This window comes from Aythya fuligula, chromosome 2, assembly GCF_009819795.1.
Source record: "Aythya fuligula isolate bAytFul2 chromosome 2, bAytFul2.pri, whole genome shotgun sequence".
NCBI lineage: Eukaryota > Metazoa > Chordata > Aves > Anseriformes > Anatidae > Aythya > Aythya fuligula.
Genome location: NC_045560.1, coordinates 108161781 through 108185344, shown reverse-complemented (window position 1 = coordinate 108185344; position 23564 = coordinate 108161781). Strand labels below are relative to the sequence as shown.

General features: G+C 38.1%; 1 protein-coding gene across 1 annotated transcript in view; it reads right to left on the bottom strand.

Annotated features, from left to right (window-relative positions):
• Nucleotides 1-19766, bottom strand: part of DLGAP1 (DLG associated protein 1) — a 412639-nt gene extending 392873 nt beyond the window's left edge. Inside the window, exon 1 of the mRNA XM_032181814.1 lies at nt 19658-19766. The gene's annotated coding sequence lies outside the window, so the exon portion shown is untranslated. The remainder of the gene's footprint in view (nt 1-19657) is intronic.
• Nucleotides 19767-23564: the final 3798 nt, after the last annotated feature.

Here is a 23564-nt window from a genome sequence, read left to right as displayed (position 1 = left end):
AAAATGGAGACAGACTTACTATCGCTCTTTTTCCTGAGCACCTCCACAGAAATAGATGGAGTGGCACAAAAACCTCATTCTAATCTAACATAATCCTAAAATATCAAAACATAGGTCTATAGATGTTGAAAGAGTATGCATCTTTCTGTATGTGGATTTTGTTACTTTCACGTATGTACACATACACAAATTTGCAACATAAATTGAAGCTATAAAATTTGCATATTTTATTTTCTTCATTAAGAACTTCTGATGGTCTAATAAGGAATGAATTTAGAGGGTCACTAAAATCAATGTTAGATAAAAGGCACGGAGTTGCCCATTAAATGTACATATCAAGTCACATATTGTGCTTATTTTAAAATAATTAGCAATTTGTATATCATTATGTAGCCAGAACCCAGATCTCCTCTCCCAAATGAGCAGCATAACTTTGACTATTTGTCATTCTGATATTTCATCCACTAATTCACCAGATAAACTGAGCTTCTTTTGCTAAGTCTAAGATGAAAACCCCTTGGTACTGTGCCTTAGGAGCATAAGAAATCAAACCTTCACACTCAGAGTGAGAGAAAGGAGAGAACTAGTGAACTTCCGGCTACCAAATACAGTGTTCTTCGTGCAGTATCCTCTGGCCACCATGGCTTGCAATAAAAGCAATATTGTTCTGGTGTGCTTTAATCTAGGTCACAGCTGACTAGAAAAATCTACATTATCAAGTCTAAAAAGTTATTAAATGTAAACAACATAATACAAAAGTTATCTCCAACAGTCAAATGCTTATAAAAGAAACAGTATTATCACATGTGCGATAACGTACATTCATAGAAAAAAATATTTTCTTGTTTAATACTCCAGGGTGTCTATGGGACTGTTCATCTTTACCGACCTCTGTACTGAAAAATAATTATTCTTTGTGATTCTGTACTCAGTAGTTGTAAAACCCAAGTCATTATTCTTCTTGAAGCATTGCTGGAAAAAGGTCTACAGAACCAAATACAGGATATAATCACTTCAAATGGCAGAGAAGTTGGGATACATTGAATTTCAACAAATCTCTGGAATATTTGTATACCAATTTTCCCTCAAGACTGTCATTATACGGCTACTGTAATGAAAAACTGTAACAAACCATTTTCCTGCAGTAGTTCCAAACGGGTTTTCACATCTTATCATTTACTCTGAATAGGTTCAGAAAATAGGTCATAATTTCCATTAAGTTATTTAATATGCAAGAATTTTCACAAAATACTTTTTTGCAGAAGACCCTCATAATTATATGAGAGACACAGGAGTATTAAATATTCAAATTTTATTTTGATATAAAATGATCAATGTTAACTTATTTATGGCCCTTAACAAGATGCGATTATGAAATAACAATAATTTCAGTGCCACAAAGGAACTACCAGAATGATCACAGAGGTACTTGATTTGGATCTTTTTGAAGCCCATGCTAGCATCTGTCAGATTAAATTAATTTTGCATTAATTGCTGAAGCATAAAATCCATTTATTCTCAGGAAGAGTGTAGTTTAATCCTCTATAAATCAGTTCATAACCAAATACTGTTAAAATATCAGCTTATTAATGCAACATTTTTAACATCAAGGAAAACAAAGCTAACTGATTTCCCTCTGTTGCAATGATGAGATATTGCCACGCCCACAGATAATAGAAATAGACAAATTAAGAGGTAACCTCTGAGCTCTGTAGAAAAAAGATTCTGTAGTAAGACACTTAAATAAATAACACATTACAATGATGTAATTAACCAGACAGGAACTGGTTCTTTGAAACATCTACTTCAGGACTTTGAAACATCTATCAGGACTGTCTGGGCTGTCTGTTACAGAAGAAAAAAAAAAAAAACACATATCCTCTCCCACACAACAAAAAAATAGAAATCCAGGTAAAGCCTAAACCAAAAGATGTAATTCAGTCCTCTCTCTGTGGGACATCAATACCTCCTGGACTGTCAGCTGAATAGCTAGCTGCTCAGTATCCTCTATGATGCTGTACTAATATGGCATAAAGATGTGAGCATTTAAAATACAGGTATGCACAAGTAATTTCCCACACACAATATAAAACCATATTTGCCTTAGAATGTGGGAAATATTAGCTCATCTCAGACATTAAAATACAAAACTGTATGGTGTCACCATTATAACAGTTTTTTAATTGTGAATATGACTTGAGGAATATGGTGATACTGAGAATTAATAACATTTTTATAGTGCAGATGGGAAGAAAACAGTTTATTATTAGCAACAGAATGAACTGCAATCTCTATCAAGAGGCCTCTAAAACATGAGCAACATACATGGCTTTTGTACAGATAATTTTAATGGAAAAATATAAAACAATGAGAATATACATTCAATTTTGGTGAAAACAATTTCTGTATATCATTACTCACTCTTTATATAGAAGCTGAGGTTATATTACATTTGATTTCATTCCATTAAGGAGCAAAGATCTGATCAAATCAAGTGAATGAATGTTTCTGTCCAAATTCCAATGGTTAAAGGAAAAGGCAAACTTTAAATTCTTTCTTTAAAGCCATTTCAAGAAGATTACAAATACATATAGAGAGATAAAAATGATAAAAATTAACTAAATATTACAAAATAAGCTTTAGGCTGGAAAAATTGAGGAAATCTATCAGGACATGAAGCTACTACTAGCTACAGACCTAAGACAGCATTACTTACAAAGAACTACAGTTCTAGTAGGAATTAAAACAAAAAGATAATCCTTCTGCATCAAAAGTTAAAAACTGAAAGCTGGAATATCATCCAATGATTAATGCATTCACTGCAGTCAAGTCTGGCATAAACTGCGGAACCTGGAAGCAGATAATTTGCTTCTTTACCATTTTAGGCACTATTACAGCCTCCCCAATCCAATTCTGCTAGGAAATGGTAGTATTTAGTAACATTTATTGTGTCTCTCTTCAAGCGGAAATCCATCCACTGAATCCTCTCTTGAATTACAAACACTTCCATCATAAGGTCTGTTTGCTCTTAACAGTACAGGAAGTAACTACTGCAGTTTTCTTCCAGTATCTCACAGAGTAAATGTTGTATATATGTTTAAAGTAAAATTTCCTCTGATGCTGGGAATACCTGTTTGAATATGCATTTCAGCACCGTTGATTTCTTAGGTCATCTTTGTCTTTCTGATTAAGAGTCCTTTTTGGAGCAATTATGTGATCTTTTCCTAGAACGATCTTAATTGCTTTTCTGTTAGGATCTAAGTCTCTTGGCTCACTGCCATACAAAGTTCTTGTATAAAAATCCTGGTAACTCCTGTTAACAATAACCTGAGGAGTTTTGCCCTTCCTTGCCATGTTCCTCCTTCTGCCATATCTGTCAAAGTACTTTCTCAGTAGTATTTGCTGATTCCCATTTCCTGTGCATAGTGAGCACCATCTACATCTGAGTTAGACTGTGGTGGAGAGCCGCTCCACAGGAGTGGCACTGACTCATGCCATCACATGAGACCCTACCAAGTTGCTCCTGGTAAACCAAACTCTGCTGACAACAGCAAACCCACCTTAAATGGCAGTTGCCCATAACTCTTCATTCCCAGCTACTATCATAGACAGCCCTGATCTGAGATCTGGTTTAATCTTTCATCCACCATTGTTCAAATCAGTAAATTGAAATAATCTGAGTTACAAACTGTGAAAAATGTCTGAGCTATTCAGACAGTTCTTGAAAGTTTTCAGAACAGCCACTAAGACACTTCTGGAAAAAAGAGTTAAAAAAAGTGATTTGCTTGTTAAATCCATAAAAATATTTCACTGAAATACCACTCCCATTCTTAAACATAAAACAGCAGGGTTATTTTGGCTTAAAAACTTGGAAAAATATAAGAAGGTAGCCTTTGGAAATTGCTCTTTCCATGTCACCCAACAGCAGTAATGTTAGAAGCAACCAAAAAGAAATCTCTGTATGTTAGTTCCCAAGGTCATCCTCCCCGCCTTGGCATCAACCACTGCACATACATCAGTTTGCAGGTGGGCAACAGCCCTTCTCTTATTGCTTATTGCTGTTCAATAAGACATAACTGCATGAATATTAAATATAAGATATAAAGACACTGTTTATAGCTTTATGGAAGAGAAAGCAGAAGTAGTGTTCAGCACAATACAAAAAAAAAAAAAAAAGAAAGAAAAAGGGGGGCGTGGAGAAAGAAGCGTAGTGCACACAGAAGGAACATGAGTCAAGATGAGGAGACAAAGTAGTCAGGCTAGGGGAGACAGATGGGACAGGGGCAGGAAGATATGCAGTCACTGAAGTATATTTCATTCCAGAACTTGGAATGGAGCCCAGAAAACTCAAGTCTTAAAGCCCTCCTCTCTTGTCGTCTAGTATTTACAAAGAGTAATTGCAAAACACTTCTCTCAGATTTGAACTTGGACCACAGAAAGAATAACACAGGCCAGTACAGCTACTTATCCATTTGCTATTACAACAGGTTGTTAGCTTTGCATTATAGTTCTTAACTTCTTTGCATATCTATATGATACTAATAAACAGAAAAGGAATAATTTGTTTTACTGAAAAGCACAGTATTTAATACTGAAAAAGCATTCCAGGATGAAAAGAGGTGGGAAAAACAAACAAACAAAACATTAATTTTAGTGCAGAATGAATTAAACATTCAAATACAGAAATTGATTCTGTACACACTGTAGCATGCACACACATAGTTGGCATGCATCTATTTTCCTCTCCAACAATGGGTAATTAACATATGGCCCACATAAGCATATATGACAACATCAATTAGGTTTCTTTTCTTCAGCTGTGTAAGAAAACTTCATTTTTGTTCCATGACACATGGTTTCAACCGTATGTAAAGGCTGTAATAAGAAAATGGTCTTTTGAGCTAGTATGAGGAGGAAACAATACAAGGAAAAGTGAGGAGTCTGTCTGCTCTTCCAGTATTCTTCTGTGCAACTTGTAATATGCAATCCTTACAACTTTTTTATCCTCCCTTTAATATGCCTCTTGTTCACAGACAACAGCAAGTTCCAGAATAGCTTTGAAAGGTGAAGACCATGAGACAAGCACATGAGTTTACAGGCAAGCACTGTAAACTCTCAGGTTGCAAAACTAAGCTGAATGCAATAATCACCCTCAGAGAGATATATCAACTCTAGGATTCTGAGCACTAATTGCACATATCTCTACAACGCCTATTATTTTCAGGAAATATTTTTAACCTCTAGAAGTCAAAAGATAGAAGTTTTCTCACTGTAATTCTATGAAGTTACTGCATTTCCCAATTTTTATTTATTGACCATTGGTAGATTGTGATTTTCCCCATGAACTATATTTCCCTGAATGGTAAAGTTATGCCCTGCAATTGCAATCTAGTGAATGTTAAAGCATACAACTCTGATGAAATGTTAAACAAAGCAAGTGCGTTGACCTACAAAGGAGACGCATAGCAACGTTTAACAGATTTACAGAAAAAAATTATTTCTAAAATATTACAGCACATATGCGTAAGGCTAACCAGTGACGGGAATCAAAGTTGACAAAGGCATAAAAACATAAAATTTTGTCTGTGATCTTATTCTGCATGTGGCCAAAACTGACAGCCCATCAGTGAACAATTATCATGTACAACTAATGGAATATTAATAAAATATTCATTACTCTAATTAGAAAAACTTGTCTTGAAAGGCAGTTTGACTTTTCACCTCTGGAACTGTAATTGACACAGAAACAACCTTGACAGTCCTAACTACTATAAATCTTTAGTAGGAGAAATAGTGTCTCAGTCTTTCATCATTTAGCCTATAACAGCCAGTGTTCACTCTCTGTGGGCAAAATTCCGGTCAGCTTAGCTGGTCTCATGTATTACTTCTCTGTTAAGTCCTAAAATTATGTCTAACATGAGCCAAAGGTAATATATAGGCCACATACAGGTTTCCTGGGTGGGGATTAACTTTTCCTTTGAAAGAAACCTGCAGTATCTGGCTATAATATACAAAGTCAAATCTGAACTGGGATTTCAGTTATACATATACACGCACACACTTTTAAACCTGTGTTTAAAACTTCTAAAATTTAAACTTTTCCTCCCATTTAAAAGCATCATTTTTGCGCACATACTTGACACCATGACAAGAAAAGAACAAGTACTAGCAAAATACAAAGGAGACCAGGTGTCAGTAAAAGGTCTGTCTTTCAAAGAAACTGTGTGAAGAAGAAAAGCATCAGTAGCAATTAGGAGGTAATATTTTGAACTGCCAATAACCCAACAGGTCTACAAAGAAAAAGGAGGTGTGATCTTTGTACTTATGTATTGACACTGTCCAAACCCTACTTAAGACACAGAATGTAATACACATTACATTCACAGTGTGAGTGAATGACTTCCATGAGTATTGAATCAGGGTCCTATGGATTGCTAAACCACAAGACATTTTTTAGTGATTCAAAATACAAAATTTTATATATAAAAATACAAAATTTTATATATACACTTTAAAGGTTCCACCAGACTATATTACATGATGCCTTTTATATATATATATATACACATATACATATATATATGTATATGATATATATTTTATATGTATATAATATATATACATATATATGATATATCATGTATATATATGATATATCATATATATATATATATATACACACACATACATATGATATGTATATGTATATATATATAAAAACAGCAACAACAAAAAAAAAACACCTTACTGAAAATGTTGAAATTTGGACCCATTTAAATCTTAGGGTAGTATCTTATCAGAATCTCTTATGATTTGAAATCTTGTAGTACTGTTCGACCTTACAGGAAACTTTGAAAAGTTAATATAAATAAATTAAATTTAAATTGTTGACAAAATATAATGGGCAATTAATTATAATTTAGAACTATGACATATTTAATCTCAATGGACTTAACCTATCAGATAATTACAGAATATAAAGAGTGTTATGGTTTGTTTAGCACTATCTTTGTTGTTTTAAACTATTTCATTTTCATTATTATTATTAGATGTGGTCTGAAATTATTGGAAAAGCTTATTTATCAACTCTGAAATGTGAAATTCATTTGGAATAGATATCATTTAAAGTTTTAAATATTTACTCTTAATATATGTCAATGTAAATATTTTTATTTTTGTCCTTTGTTATACAGTTTCATTATTAATGTAATAAAATTAATTTGAACTAAGTGTTCATTCATTAATAAGCTAGCAAAGAAATCTCAGAAATGATTTGTATTACTTCAATTTAATGTGATCTGTTGTTCAGAACAATATTTTCTTTTATTTTTTTTTATTAAACAGACTCACTTCAAATTCAATACCTTGACAACAGTGTGATACAAGATAAATAGTGACTTTTTTTCCTTTACAACAAGAGAGTTGCCAATACTTTATTAGTTGCTGAGGAGAAAATAAATCTATCTCATCTAAATCTACTTTATATGGCCAGTATACAAATGATTTGCTGATTATGATAGTCATTACACAAGACACTTCTTCCAAACATTCTATTCTTTCTTTACCCCAGTCTAAGGCTTTATGCCTTTATGCCATATGCATGACACATTAAGGCACTAAAATTTAAATATTTACTTAATTGGCTATCAAAGCTCTCAGAAGTAGTGAATTCAGCTTTTTTTTTTTTTTCCTCCCAGTTGTCATATACCTCACTATCCAAGTGATAAAAAAAAAAAAAGTTGGTAAAAAAAAAATAGTACCGTATGAGGCAAAAATATACAATTTCTAAATGCCAGAAGGAAAAAAACAACAACAAAGAAGGTAATTAGATAACAAACAGTTTTTCATTTTGCTGTATGTATTTACTCTTATACCTCCTTGAATCTAGCATTAAATCAAATCCATGCCTGTTTTCATCCCACTTATCTCCCTGTAAGCACACCAGTCACAATTCCAGTAGATGCATTTTGCTTCTACTGAGATAAATTCTACTGAAAATATATTTCTGCTTCCTGTTAATGCTATTGAGTTGGCGAACAAAAGGGAACAAGATCTGGTCTACTTTGATAAAATATATAGTTTTGAGTATTCCTTTATAGAGTATTATATTTGTTTTAATTCCCTATGTATTCATTAGGCACAACTAATGAATTTTATTTAAAGTAGTTATTAGATAAAGCATGACTAATTTCATCCTACTTTCAGAAAGTATTTGGCCCAGCAATAAATACAACAAAGTTAATCCTACTTCTTAGAATATCTCCACATAAACTTAAAAATGCTTATCAAAATAACAGCTAATATTATAATTGTCACACTTAATTTTCCATCACATACTGAAACTTAGCCCTACTGAGATTTCACTGAATTAATTTACTTTAGCTAGTACATTGTAAAGATAATAACGGAATCTATTAGGAAAGGACTACTTGATTCCATAAAGTTGTGAGCAACAATCCATGACTAAACTACAAATTTAAGGAGGGAAGCAAAATGATTTTTTCTGGTCTTTATTTAACTATTTTAAACAGATAAGATGTGCAGTGCACATACTGATCAATCCATTTAAACAATTTGTTTGTAAATACTATGGCTAAATTTGTCTTCCAGAAAACACACAGCAGGAAGCTCACCTTAGAACAATTTATACTAAAGATGAACAAACATGAAAGCAATTGAGTATTTAGGTTAGATGCAAGTTTCAGCATCTAACAAAGGGGGAGCCCAATTTCGCTCCAGACAATAACAATGGATGGTTTGTCACTGAAATTCAATGAACTGTTCTCTTGCCAAACTAAACTTTGGCTGATGATTGTTTAAAAAGTATATGCTCTGAAGAGTTTCCTTGTATGGATTTATGAAAATTAAGTAAACACGTTTTATTCTGTAAAGTTTTAAGTATTTCAGTATCATGTGAAGTATGCATTTAACTTTGAGTTACAACTTACTATACAAATGTAAACCAATTTGCTTGTATCCACTAAAATAGAGTGAATCATATCCATGAAACCAAATTGCAGTAATAAATAACTGAACTCTGCTAGAGGTGGAAAAGGCTTTATCATATTATACTTTGTGGTACAGTCCTATCATTGTCAAATTTTATTTATTTATTCAGCCATACATCATGATACACTAAATAATGTATTGGTTATTTACAATCTGCACAGGGCACATATCTACACAGAGTAAACTGTTTAAAAATACTATTTCCTTTACTATTGCCAAAGTGCTGTTTAGTAAAAATTGAAAATATGAGTTCTGTTAACTGTGCTACTGGTATCCAGAAATTCTGAACAGTCACTGACTACACAGAAAAAATGTGCAATAACATACTCACCAAGAAGCACACTAGGCAGGTCTACTACATGCATGGTACTAAGTTGAGTGTGCACTGTAGATCTGACAGGGGGGTTGTGGAATTCTACTGCTTATTTGAGTTAGCAGGTCTATAAATTCTTTTTCTTGGGATAATCCAATGGACATAAACAGTTCAGATTCAGCCTTGAGGTGAGAATGAGGTGTGCTCTCTCTGCCTTTAAGAACTTCCAGAGGAATTCTGAATTCCTCCTCAAGTTCCTCACTGATCCACCAGAAAGAAAACAAAACAAAACACCTTAAACTGACTTGTGTCTGAATAGCTAGTCTCAGCTTCTCTTCAGCCTTTTCTACAATATACTGAGTTCCAGAAGAGCAGGGAAGACACCAATGTCAAAAATAAGGGAGTTTAAAAAGGAACTCACTTTTATCCTCCGTGTGGTTGAGGAATAAAATCCCTCACAAAAGATCAAATATAAATTCAAAGCATATGTAAGCCTGTAGAGGTAGTCCACATTTATCATGCCACCATGAACTAGATATGGAAGATGAGTATGGCAACAGTTTACTGTTGTTGGTATATATCTTAAGGCAAGATATATACCAACAAATATAGCTGAAATAATTTAGATTCTATAATAGCACAAGATTAACATGTACTCACAACATTGGAATCAACATTCAATTTTGCCTTCAATTTTGAATGTAAGAAATTCAAACCAAACCAAACCACTCAAAACCAGAACAATATTTTTTTCAGCAATTGTTCAAGTGAATGTCTAGGTCAGCTGCAGGGACTCTGTATACTGTGGTCCTGTAAGGCAAGAGAAACTAGAAACTAAACTAGGTCTGGTGGATCAAATATTTAATTGCTTGTCATGTAGTTAACTAATGTATTATGCCATTTTTTTATAAAAACAAATTTTAAAAGATGCCACATTTGAACCAAGTGAAAATCCATGACCAGTTTATTAGTTGCTATCTTTAACCTTGCATAAAATGAAATGAAATACCAGGCTTTCCTGTAAAAACCTTCATTTAAACCTCTGCTTCTGGCATCAGGGACCTATCGCACACAGATCATGGGAAGCTGCATGCATAACATTTGCAGGATTTGTTCTAGCTACTGTATTTAACACCAAAATTAACACAACAGCATCATAGAATAACAGTATTGGACCATTTAACAAATCAGATTTGCAGTTGTGGGCTTTCCTACATATTAGTTTGATGTGCTTCTGCTCTTAGAGAGGGTATAAGAAAGAAATTTAAAAAGAGAAAGTGCCTGATTCTGCATCAGAGGTGGCACAACCCTGACTGTATGTACACACAAGGGGACAAGAGGCTGGATAGCAGCCCTAAAGAAAGCAGACCCTAAAGAAAGGGAGCTGGGGGTTCTGGTTGTCAGCAACTTGAATATGAGCCAACAGTGTGCCCTGACAGCCAAAAGGACCAACACTACACTGGGGTGCATCAGGCACAGTGTTGCTAGCTTGTCAAATGAAGGGATTGTCCCACTCTGCTCTGGGGTGGCCTCACCTCACATGCTGCGTGCAGTTTTGGTTGCCACAATGTAAGAAGAGCATAAAACTATTAGTGTGTCCAAAGGAGGGCTAAGAAGATGGTGAAGGGTCTGGAGGACAAGATGTACATGAAGCAACTGAAGTCCCTTGGTTTGTTCAGCCCAGAGCAGAAGAGACTGAGGCAACTGCTTTATGGCAACCTACAGCCTACCTGAGGGGAGCAGAGGGGCAGGCGCTGAGCTCTGCTCTCTGGGGACAGCAACAGGACCCGAGGGAATGGCATGGAGCTGGGGCAGGGGAGGGTCAGTCTGGGGGTTATGGAAAGGTTCTTCACTGAGAGAGCAGTTGGGCACTGGGAGAGGCTTCCCAGGGTAGAGATCACAGCACCAAGCCTGCCAGAATTCATTAAGTGTTTGGATAATGTTCTCAGACATGATTTTTGGGTAGTCCTGTGTGGAGCTGGGAGTTGGGCTCACTGATCCTTGCAAGTTCCTCCCAGCTAAGGAAAGGGGAGGTTCACATGGATGTTAGGAAAACATTCTTCACATAGAGTCACAACACTCTGCCAGAATTCAAAAGGTATTTGGAAGACACTGTCAGACATATGGTCTGATTTTTATGTACTCCTGTGTGGATTCAGAAGATGGACTCAATGATCCTTGCGGGATATCCTGTTATTCTATAAATCCTTGGGAAAATGGTGTAATAATTTTTGGTCCTGAAGCATTTCATGTAGGGAACTATGGATTAGTTGAATAGCAAAAAGCAAGTTTAGCTGTTTCTTCTCTGCCAGAAACCTGATTTTATGGCACAGAAGTCCCCAGTTTTCTTCTCATTGTGCACAAAAGTTGTCTTTTTAATTCCAAAATAAACTGAAGTACCAAGGTGAACCTGTCTTTCTCTCACCGTGCTCTATTGCATGTTGTCATGGAGGCACCAGAAATTTGGAATAAAGAAACACAATGTAATTAATTTCTTTCAGGTCCCATAGAAATGCTATGATTTTCATTTAATCCCTAAGCAAATATTTTAGAAGGGCTCCACAAGCATAACATACAGAAGTGTTGCCACCACATTTAAGCTTTTATCCTTATAAAATAAAATCTCTAATACAGCCTTGACCAATTGCTGCTCAACATTAAAAACACATACAGCTTTTTACAAGGCAAGCAACCTGCTCCTGCCATTGATGTTTGAAATGCCAGTCAGTGTAAAGACCACAGGATCAGGTCAAAAACTTAAGTATGCTCTCATATTTTGACTTGGTTTGTCAGAAATGTCCTCTGGAAGGTAATTTAACACGAGAGATTAATTGTTTTGCAGCATGTAGCACTGATTTTAGAAGTACTTTACGTAATATCTGTTTTGCGAATGACCAAAGTACTAGAATACTGCAGAACTTTGTGTTGTGTTTTCTTTTCATGTACTTCTGATCTGGTTACTAACTGTGCAAGTTTTATTCACACAAATCTGTAGTAAGTGGGACTGGCATTTATTTATCACTGGTAGATTGAGACAAGTATTAAGATATGTTTTGAAAAATGTGCAAATTATTCCTTCCCCCTGCTCTCCCTGGCCCCATCTGCCCTGGTCCTAGTTTCTAAAGATATTCCTTCTGCTGCAAATGTGTTCTATACTCAAAAACAGAATGCAATAACTTAACCATATGTATGGAACAGTAAGCGCCCTTTTCACTGAGCTCATCATATTATTTGTGATGTACAAGTGGTCTCACAGGCTTCCCACTGTTGGTTTTGCCCCTTGACTGAGTAATTATTAGTGTATTACACAGCAAACGAATGATCTTTTTCATGCATAAATACCTTTGTTCATATATAATTCAGCTGTACAACTCTGCAAATGCATGAAGACTCCCAGTTGGCAAGTTTATATCATGCCTTAAGCATAGAAATGCAAAACATCATATATTCTACAAGTCAGACCACATATCATCATTGCACAGTAAGAAACACCACAGATTTACATGTTCGGAAAAAAAAAAAAAGTTGATTTTTTTTGTATGTACAAATTAACTTGCACTTCTACCCAATGTGAAATAAACTGCTCTTCATCTACCATGCTTCTTCAATTCTGTAAATGACATTACATGGGCATTGTTACAGATCTATAAAGAATATAATCTCTGAAGTGTTTTTATGAACTAATAAAAAAAAAAATCAAGTGGAAGAAGTAACCATTGTTTTCCTATAAGTAAGCTTGTAGTCTCCCAGGAATTAAAAACAGATACTGCTTTCTGAAATAAAAGAGCAAGATGGTTTGAACACCATTTAGTAGCAGAAGCCTTCCCCAAGATCAGTATCAGTACCTTAAAAAAAAAAAAAAAAAAAAAAAAAAAAAGAGAGAGAACTTCATCTTTAGTTTGTAATTCCTCTTGAGTCTACTTTGTTAAGTAGATATCTAATCCTTGAACACCTATTATAAAATAATTAGTTTTTTTAAAAACAAGAATATTTTTTGCACTAAAGAGGCAGTTATTTCCAACCATTGTAGCTTTTCTTCTCAAGACTTTCATTTCACAAAGTGATATATATACAGCATGGTTTTCAAAGTACCACTGATCAATTGTTAGCACTATTTCACTGTTGATAGTAAGTGACCTATACAATGAACATATTTATTATGAATTCTATTAGCCAGTATGTCTAGGTATGTAGGATCATTTCCCTCGGAAAATCATTAGAATAGTCTCCCTAAGTATTACATGTTACGGCTGCAGAGTTCTTCCATGAACAGAATTAGCTTTCATTTTTAGAAGTAATTGTTTTAAGATCATGACGCTTGCAATATTTCTACGAAGTAACAATAAATTAAGATGAATCCTCCTAATTCTACCTCTTTCATTCCTCGCTGGGTTGAATTTTTCCCATTTATTCTACTTTGCCATCCTAATGCTACTGAAAAGCTACATTTAGATATTCATCAATAATATTTATAAAACTGTACATGAATACAGGAATAAGTACATTTTTGCAAAGAAAAGGTCTGTTAGAAGGAACACCTAGGTGAATGATCTTCTATGGTATTTTCTTGCAGAATGGGACTGTATGTTAAGATTACTGAAGTTCAAAGAGCAGTCAAAAAGAAAAAAAAAAATCAGTAAAACTGATGTAGAGCCATTGACAATTTGATTGGATTAAACCATGCCTGAATATTATGGCTGATGAACAGATAGGCAGAAGATGCAAAACTGAAGGTAAAAAGGAATCTCCTTTGATATCCTTATGAAACATTTGCACCAATGCAGTTCCAGCACCTTGAAAATGAGGTACTACATTCTCCTACAAACCATTAAGCCAAGTTCACACTATGTGAATGGTACACTGCAAGTACTCTGAAATTCTTTCAGCTGTGGGACAGAAAGAAGATGAAGATTCTTGTGTACTCTGGGCATCTCTGAGACACTGCACATCCCTGGAGCATACTGATTTTCAATACTTCTACGGGAGAAAGGAACTGTCGCATAGTCATGCATAGAAAAATACTGGTGAGACCACTACGAACATGCAGAGACCTGGATATCACCTCCACTTCTCTTTACTCTCTTGCTGATGACAGGAGAAAAACAAACAAACAAATAGTAGCGAGAGTAATTCCTAACGCCGACTTTCAATATGGGATGTACATCACTAAAATTGAAATTACAATGATGAAGGTGAGGCTAGTAGTCCATAGGAGTGGAACACAATATGCTTCTACAAGCAGAGTTCGCATCACACTCAAACTTGCTGGAAAACTCCCACTACCTCTTATTAAAAAAAAAATAAATAAATCAGCTATTACTATCCTATCACGATGTGCATTGAAAACAGCTATCTTCAGTTTCTATTTATGCCTGGAGCATGAAATGAACATTCAAGCACAATTCTTACATGATTTTTTGTGGGATCCTCACATCATCTATGCCTGCTGTAGAAGAATGGAAAATTCAAGGAATCTTTGACTGGATCCAACAAAGACACTATCTCAACACATTAAGAAGCTGAAACCTTTAAGCTGTTACAAATCAAACAAGCTATTGCAACCTACATTCAAAATTATACCACAAAGCTTAAAAAAACACCACCAAGAACAAAACCAAACACCACCTTCTAGATCCAAGATATTGCCCTTAACAGTTGACATCTTTGGCTTCGACTTTTATGAGTATGCCATACACTTTTGCCATCCAAAACACAGCAACTCAAGATCAAAACTTGGATTCCAGCAATCTAGAACTGTACATTTCCTTCACACAGTTGGAATTCCATTTCTTAAATTCTTAGTTTCTTTGGTATGAGAAATCAGATGATGAATGATCTCTTCAGCTAGTTACAGGTGATGGTAAAATTTTCAAAGGGAGAAAAGTGAATCTGATGAGGTTTAGTCATTAAAATGTTGCCAGGACAGGTACTGGGCATCATGTGGAAAGGGAATGGAAGTTTCACATATGCAAGAGTTAAAGGAAAAGCTATACAGGCAGCTCTTAAAAAGAGGTTTTCATCTACTTGAAGACGCTGAAAATATGCATAAGGACAGGTTTACATGTCAAGCTAGATTACAAAAGTACTAACTTTCATTATCATGGCTCCCGAGCAGATTTGCAAATGACACAGGCAATTCTTTCAGAAAGAGGGATACAGAAAGGTAGAAATACAGTATATGATTTCAAAGCACTATGAAGTGTTTCTATAGACAATCTGCCAGCAAGACAAGTTAAGAAGACTAAAGTCAGCATTAGCCTCTGTCTTCCAATTACAGTCACAAATGACATAGTGCTCAGTGACAAATGATGTCTGCTATCTTATATTAAGATGGTTGCTCTAGCAGATGTTTTCAAATTATCCCAAGCTATGTCACAGGGAATGGCAAAAGAACTGCTGGTGTACCAGCAGCCTAAGGGAGCCATTAAAAAAGTCATTTGTTATCCTCTTATGAGACCTTAGCCAAAAAAAATAAAAATACAGAAAGATACAGGAGAATAGAAATATGTTATATTCCTCAGTGAAAGTTTTAAATATCTGACTACAGAATCACCAGGAAAACGAAGTGTTCACTTCTTCTTAGCTTGGACTGAGACACAGCCTACGCAGACTGTCCTTCAATGAAAGAACACAGGGAAAAAATAATAAAAATAAAAACTAAACCAAATAACAAAACCACCTCACCCACAAAAAGAAAAATTACCCCAGAAAGCAGTGATCTGTATCATTGATCTGTGATGACAGAGTAAGGACAAAATCAGATCTTTATATCATGAATGTCTCTACACGGTAATCCTGGTATTATATACTGACTCACAAAATAAAGTTAATCACTGGTGGGAAAGATACAGACAGCTTTTATTGATACAAAACCTTTGCAACACCAAGGAGAAACTGTCTCCAAAAAAAGAACACAGACAAATAAAAGAGAGGGACAGAGAGAAAGGAAATGACAACCCTTCCTTCTGAAATGTACTTGGAAGTAAGGTTCTGTCAGATCTTACACACACAGCCAAAACAGGTCTTCAAGTCAAAACCATGACAGTGAAAACAATTTATTTCTTTAAATCCCATAGTCAAATTGTATAGGTACAGCAACTCTGAAATATGAAGCAAATATGGAGCATGTGAAGGGGGCAGGGATGCGTGTGTGTGTGTGTGTGAGAGAGAGAGAGAGACTAGGGAGAGGCAGGGACTATGCTCTTCCACTTCATTTTCAAGAACTCCACTCTGGAAGCATGAGGCAACAGTAAAAGCACACACCAGCAGACAATGTAACCACAAAAAGGAAGGTGCCAATGAATGCTGCTATAAGTTAAGGAATGGGTAGGTGTCTAGTCTTGACCTATGGTGAGGGAGAAAAATCTCTCTCTTGTTACCATGGAGATCCCCTTTTCAGGTTTCTTTGGATGAGCTTCATGCACGAATGCAAAATTTGGAATAAGAGGAGAACAAGTATTAATTATGTGCCCCTGACAAAAATAGCCTTCTTAAATCTTGAGAGATAATACAGCAGAGGCTGTAAAAATTAAGTTTGGTTACAGAGATTAAGGGTTGAATAAACTACTTCATGTTCCAGAGCCTTGAGCTTCTTCTTAAAATGGCAATGCCCATCTGAGAGTGTTGCATCTGTCTACTACAATTTGGGTGAAAGCCTGAATTACTGGATGGTATGAGACAGGAGTAAAAAATGCAGCAAGAGGAAAAAATAAATAAATATGTGTGGAGTCTCCTTACTACTGCTTCTTGGTATGGAATCAACTCTATTTATTATACTAGGTCATTAATTATTCATACAGTTCTTTTTGTATTTCCAGATGGCAACATCACTGGCTAAGGTTACACTGAGATGCACCACCTTTACGGGAAGGACAGCATTGCAATATCTAACACAGATTACGTTGATATACTTGTGAGTGTTAATCTCATAAGAAATAGACCAGAATGACCACCAAATTAAGGATATATAGTCAACATGGGCCACTCTGGTGAGAAAGACAACTTAAATTCAGGCAGATATATATGAAATAACATTATTTTATCATTTATTTTGAAAATACTTTATTTCCCTAATTAACAACACATTTCATATGCCTTCATTAGCTTACACTATGTACTTTCAATAGCTCTGAAATGCACAATATCAGACAGACCAGTAAGCTATACAGAAGAAAATCAAGAACTGTGTTGTTGCCATTAAAAAAAAAAAAAAAAAAAAAAAAAAAAAAAAAAAAAAGACTCTTCTTATAATTATTAACAGTGAATTTATCTCAGAATACTGTTTGGACTTTTGGACCCATTGGGATCCTTTGAATTGGTGGACACTGATCAAATGCACCTCTTTTAAGTGAGGGGATATACCTGAAGTGCACACACTGGACCCACACACCACTGCAAGTTAGTGTTGCCTTTTTAAAGGTGTATTAACATTGGAATACACTTCAACATAACCAGCTGAGCACACACCATGCCTACAAGCACACCTACCTTTTATTTATAAGTATGCTAAGAGCTTACACATTTTTAAACTAGCTTCACATGTTGTCAGCGACATTTCTCACCGTTTTTGCTTCTATTACTATTTTTTCCCCCTTCTTTCTGTCTTTAATATTACATTTACACATCTCTGACAGGTGTAGAAAACAACGTGAATGAAACGGGACTACCTGAAATCAATCGTGTAAAACCGAAGTACATCCCTTTAAACACTAAACTGCTCCATACATTTTCTCCGAGATCAAATAAAAGCATCAGCCTGGTTTACAAAAGAGCAAACTACAGCAGTTGCCTTGCTGGCATCCTGAGCCGGGTTTAATGACAACAAAAAGACATAATTACATAACAGACCTTGCTAAACGCCCAATTTCCGCGATGGAGCGGAGGGGATCGGGGCGGTGTGTGTGTATCCCAGTGAGTGTCCCTGTCCCTGTCCCTCCACCCGCGCCTCTCGGCGCGCTGGGGGCGATGCGAACCGGTGCGGCGGGGGACCCGCAGCTCCCGCGGGAGCGCTTTAACCCCCCTCGGGAGGCTGCCGATGCAGTCACCGCCTCTCTTGGCCGCTAAACGCCTACACCTGCGCCGCTCCGGCCTCCCCGGCTTCCCTCCTCGGCACCTGTCTGTTATCCCGGCCTCCTCGGGCCAGGAAGGGGGGCTGCGCTCGAAGCACACGCCGGGCTGCCCGGCGCTTCGGGAGCCCTCGCTGAGGGATGGGCAGCGGCTGGGGAGGGCCGCGGTGAGCCCGACCTTCCTCCTCCCTGCCATCCTCCCGGAGGTGGTCGAGCTCCGCTTCCCGAGCACTCCACGCCGCCTGCATCCCTTGCCTTTTCTTCCCTTCTCTTCTCTTCCCTTCCCATCCCTCCTGGCCTGGGGAATCCCCGGGAAATGGAAGTACGGCTTGTCACCCACTACGGCCCGGCCGGGCGGCTGCTGCCCGGCTCCGGGTGAACCCCGCGGTTCTCTCCTTGGGGATGCACCTCGCAGCACCGCCTCTCGGCTTTGCTAGGAGGGAGAAAAAAAAAAAGGGGGGGGGGGGAGGCAAAAATTCACCATGCTTATCTTTTCCTGCCGAGGAGAGACACGGGACAAACTCGGCCGGAACAACAGGCGACAAGTAGTTGTGGAGCCCACCCGGTGCCCGTGGGGCGGTGGGGTACAGAGCATGCACCCCGGGGAGCGGGGGCTGCCCCTGCCCCTGCCCCCGCCTCGCTCGCTCGCTCCCCAGGGAAGGGGGCGCCCCCCTGGGCAGGGAAAGGAGGATCGCCCTCCTTGGCGCTATCCTTGGTGGCTGCCAAAATACCCGCGGAGAAGGGGGGGCGGGATAAAAAACCCCGCAACGCAAGGCCAGCTAGAAATTATTCAGTTGAATGATGCAGCAAACCGGGGGGGGGGGGGGGGGGGGGGGGTGAGGGGTGTCGATGTGAGGCTGGTCCTCCCGTTGCCACTCTCCAGCCCTGATTAATAATGCACGGCTTCCCTGCCGAAGCGAAAAGACCTCTTCCGCGCACAAGGCAATTAATAGCACCCTTCATCCCGCGAAACCTTCGCTGAGCACTCCCACACGCTCCCAGTCTGAGGTGGCAGCTGCTAGGAGCACAATAGCGGCAACCTCTGCCTCACAGACCGGGAGGGGGCTAGGGAAGCGACACCTCTCGCAGCCGGCCCGATCCCCCAAGAAGAGAGTCCCGGGGAGCCGCGGGGAGCGGCGGCAGCGGCAGCCGCCGGCGCGGCAGGAGGGCAGGCTGCCTGCCTGGCGAGCGGAGGGCGTACCGCGCCGCACGCTGCCAAAACACGATCACCCGTCGGTATTGTCAGCAAACAGCACACACAAGCATTTACCTTTTTATGCCCGCCGTCCGTCAGTCAAGCATTTGAGGGAAAGGAGGAGAAAGCAAAGGAAAGGAGAAGAAAGAGACAGAGAGAGAGAGACAGGCGGCTGCTAATCCCCGTGTAGAAAGACTTCCAGCAGCAGCAGCAGCAGCAGCAGCAGCGTGTGTGTGTGCGTATGCGTGCGTGCCCGGAGTGGAAGCACAGCCCTCCTGGCGATGCACCGGCTCTTGCACCGAAGTACTGTCATGTGCGTGTCTCGGTGTGTGTACCCATGGAGAAAAAAAAAAAAAAAAAAAGAGAGACGGGGGAGACTAGTCAGCCACACACCCGGCTGTGCACGGCTCGGGGGGGAAGAGGAGGAGGAGCCCAGCGCTCCCCAGCCCAACCACCGGAGGAGCCGCTCGCTCCTACCGGCGGCCGGGCACCGCAAGCTGCCCCGCGACTCCGCAGCCCCGGCCCCTCTCGCCCGCCTTCCCCTCCCAGTGCCAAGGACGCGCCTTCAGAAAAGACTCCTCCGGGGCCTTTGTCCCCGGGAACTCCGCTGCACCCCGGGCAGACCGAGCCAAGGGGGATCAGCTGAAGAATAAAAAAAAATAATAATAATAATCCACGTTTCTAAAATAAATAAATAAATAACGCTGTCCGGCGAGCGCCCCAGGCCACGGCGACTTGCCCGCGCCGCTCCGCAGCCTCTCGGCCACCGCTGTGGAGGGGTCTACAGAGTCTCTCCGGGGAAAGGCCAACGCCGTGCTCGCCGCGCCGTGCCGCGCCGTGCCGCCCGGGGCCGCCCTGCCGCCCGGGAGGGGAGGGCGCCGCACGAAGCGTCTCGACCCTCCGAGAGCGGGGCTCGGGAGTCAAGGGACGCGGGGCTGCCCCAGAAGCCGCTGGTAGAGGAATGACAGTGGGAGCCCCGGAGCGTGCGGGTCGTGGTGACAGTGAAATCTCTTGTAGTTTCTCTGTGGGAGTGATCAGTAGCACGGGTGTGGGGCAGGAGGGCGCAAGGGGTGGCAGGAAGGCATGAGCATTGGTGAGAAGCCCTGCGTGAGTTGCCTTTGATTATATTTTTCAGTTTACGACACAGCTAATGGAAAGCGAGAAGTGCAAAATTCACAGAAATATACATGCATATATGTTGTTACAGAAATATACATACATATATGTTTCGACGTACAGTTCATTAAAGAGCAAATTTTTATAGTCATTCATGTAAGGTCAATAGTTGGTTATGCTAGCAAGTTTCAAAATGGGATTTCATAAAGCCCCAGACCAGGAAAAGTCTGTGAGAAATATCCTTGCTATTTCATTCTTTGTACAAAAGTTGTAATATGTGTGATATGTGTGTGCTAAAAGTTAGTAGAAAAAGGGTTATTTTAAGACCTAAATGACAGGGAAGAAAAGTTTTGTTGGGGATATCATTTATAATGTTATACTCACTTCTGTTTCTTTGCAGTGGGTGATGTAGATCTAATGTCTTGGAGGCACAGAAAGGAGTAAGAGATGTTGACATTTTAATTACAAATGTAAATCCTATCTAGACTAGGAAATTCTGATGACTGATAATTATGTTAATTAGCAAGCAACCAACAGACAGAGTGGAAAAAAAAAAAAAAAAAAAAAGGTCAATCTATTAATAATTATATATATATATTGATATAGATATAATAAGTGGTGTAAAAAGAAAACAATTAGAAAGATTGGACATCTTACTAACATTGGACATCTTATCTGTTCACAATAAAATATTTTGAGACTTCCCACAAGTCCTGCAATAAAATAAAAAAGACGAAATTTGTTGTTACTAAAGTTGTATAAATCAAGTCAGTATTACATAGCTAATAAATTGTAGACCAAAGCTTTTCTTATCTTTTTTCTTCTTCTTTTATTTTTAAAAATAAAAATAAAAATAAATAAAAGATACACATGATCTTTTGATTCTTTAACTGAAACACAGATGCTGAATCTGAGCTAATTCAGGCAAATAAGTTAAATAGCGAAAATTTCATTTTTTTGATTGATGTTTGTACATACAACAGTACCCTGTACACTAGATTAATTCATGTATTAGAATAAATTTTCTTACTTGTCATCATGATATGTATTTTCAAACTATCTTTAAATCCAGCATAATCTGTTGTTTAAAATATGAAGATGTGTATACCTCATAGTAGAATTTATGCATTTTTTCTCTGTATTTATGTGAAGATTTAGCTTGTCCTCCATAGGCTTATGAAGTCATAAGGAAGATTTAGTCATGTTATATGTGATAGTTCTACATAAATATTTATACTTAATATGTTGATTACGTTAGTAGAACTAGATAGTAGATGAAAACATATAACATTTTGGGGCTTCATGCAAACTTCTAGCAAATGACGTAGACAAAATTTCTTTTGAAATTTGAAGTTAGAAGGAAACAGTAGGCATTTGTGCATGAGACTATCAGAATTCAAAATACAGGCTGGTATGGAAATTTTCTTCCTTTTTGCTTGCACTCCTTAGACTGAATCTAGACCATTTAGTCAGTTTTCTGGATGATTCTTGTTTACCTGACTTTAGTCCAGGTCAACAGGGTGGAAAAGGGAAGTCTTGTTATAAATTATCTTCTGAACTGATCTGGAGGAATCTGAATCTTGGAGGAGTAAAAAATTGGAGTTGTATTTCATAATGATGTAGATGGTCTTTGTGGGCTGCTCGTCCTTTTAACATTAGGAATAGCACTTCTCTATACTAGTCATTATAGTGCTCATGGGTGTCTTCAAAGATATGCAGCTTGGAGGGGGAGATTTCTAGGATGAGAGTAAAGATTCTTCACAGGGCTGTGTGAAAGATGGCACACACAAAGAAAACTGAGAACAGCCTGTGAAGCAGAGGGTTTCAGTACAGACAATAAACAAATGTAGGTGAACAAGAAACAAATGAATAAAGCAAAGCCTAGAAAAATGTTTGGAAACAGTTTTCAGATCAGAGAAATAGGAATCATAAAGGGCCTGGGTAGCTGAGATAGTTCAGTATTAATATCTTCAATATTCAAACCAATATCTTGGTTTATCTTTCAGTAACCCAAAATGCAAATGTCCTTATTATGTATTACACTCATGCTCTTTATTCCTGAAGGAAATTCTGTTTGCTTTGACTGATTTTGAAAGTGGTCATCTTATGGACTGTTATTACTAGATAATTAAACTAGATGTATGCTCACATGATCTTCTTCAAAATGCTGATATTTACCATGTTACAAAATTTAGGAGTTTGAAAATAGATTAGTTTTTGTGCATCGCTGCCCTCTACTGGAGACAAGGTCAGAACCACTCGATTAACTAGCTTTTACTAAGCCTCAAAGCCTCTGGCTTTTTGGTATTCCTCGTTTGTTGTTGAATTATCTTTTTATGACTGAGGCTTATAGGTGTGAAGTTGTGGATGGTCAGCATCCATAAGATTTCTCTTTTCTTTGTGAGTTCAAATAACTGATCATACAATTTGCCACCTGCAGTTTGTTGTCACAGAAATATGACACAAAATGATGACTAAGCAATGGTTACGATTCTAAGATATGTGTCTTCTATTAACTTCCAAGGAAGAAGCATCTAAAGTCATCACAGAGACTGAAAATCTTGAATGGTGCTGCTTTCTAAATATTTGCCTGTAACTTCGCAGATAACCTCATCACCTTTCACATCAATATCTAAATCCTTTGGTTCACTCTTCATTGCATTATAGAAAAAATTCCCTCCATCCCTCATCCTACTCTGACCTGTCATGCCTTCTTACTTACCATTCACTGTCAATATTAACATTTCCACAGTACCACATTTTTGTTCAATTTTAATTCTTGCAGACTGGGCATTAGCAGAGCAACTGGATCATGGAGATATAGCAGTGATATTATCTCTGTTCCCATGTCTCATTTCCTCCACCT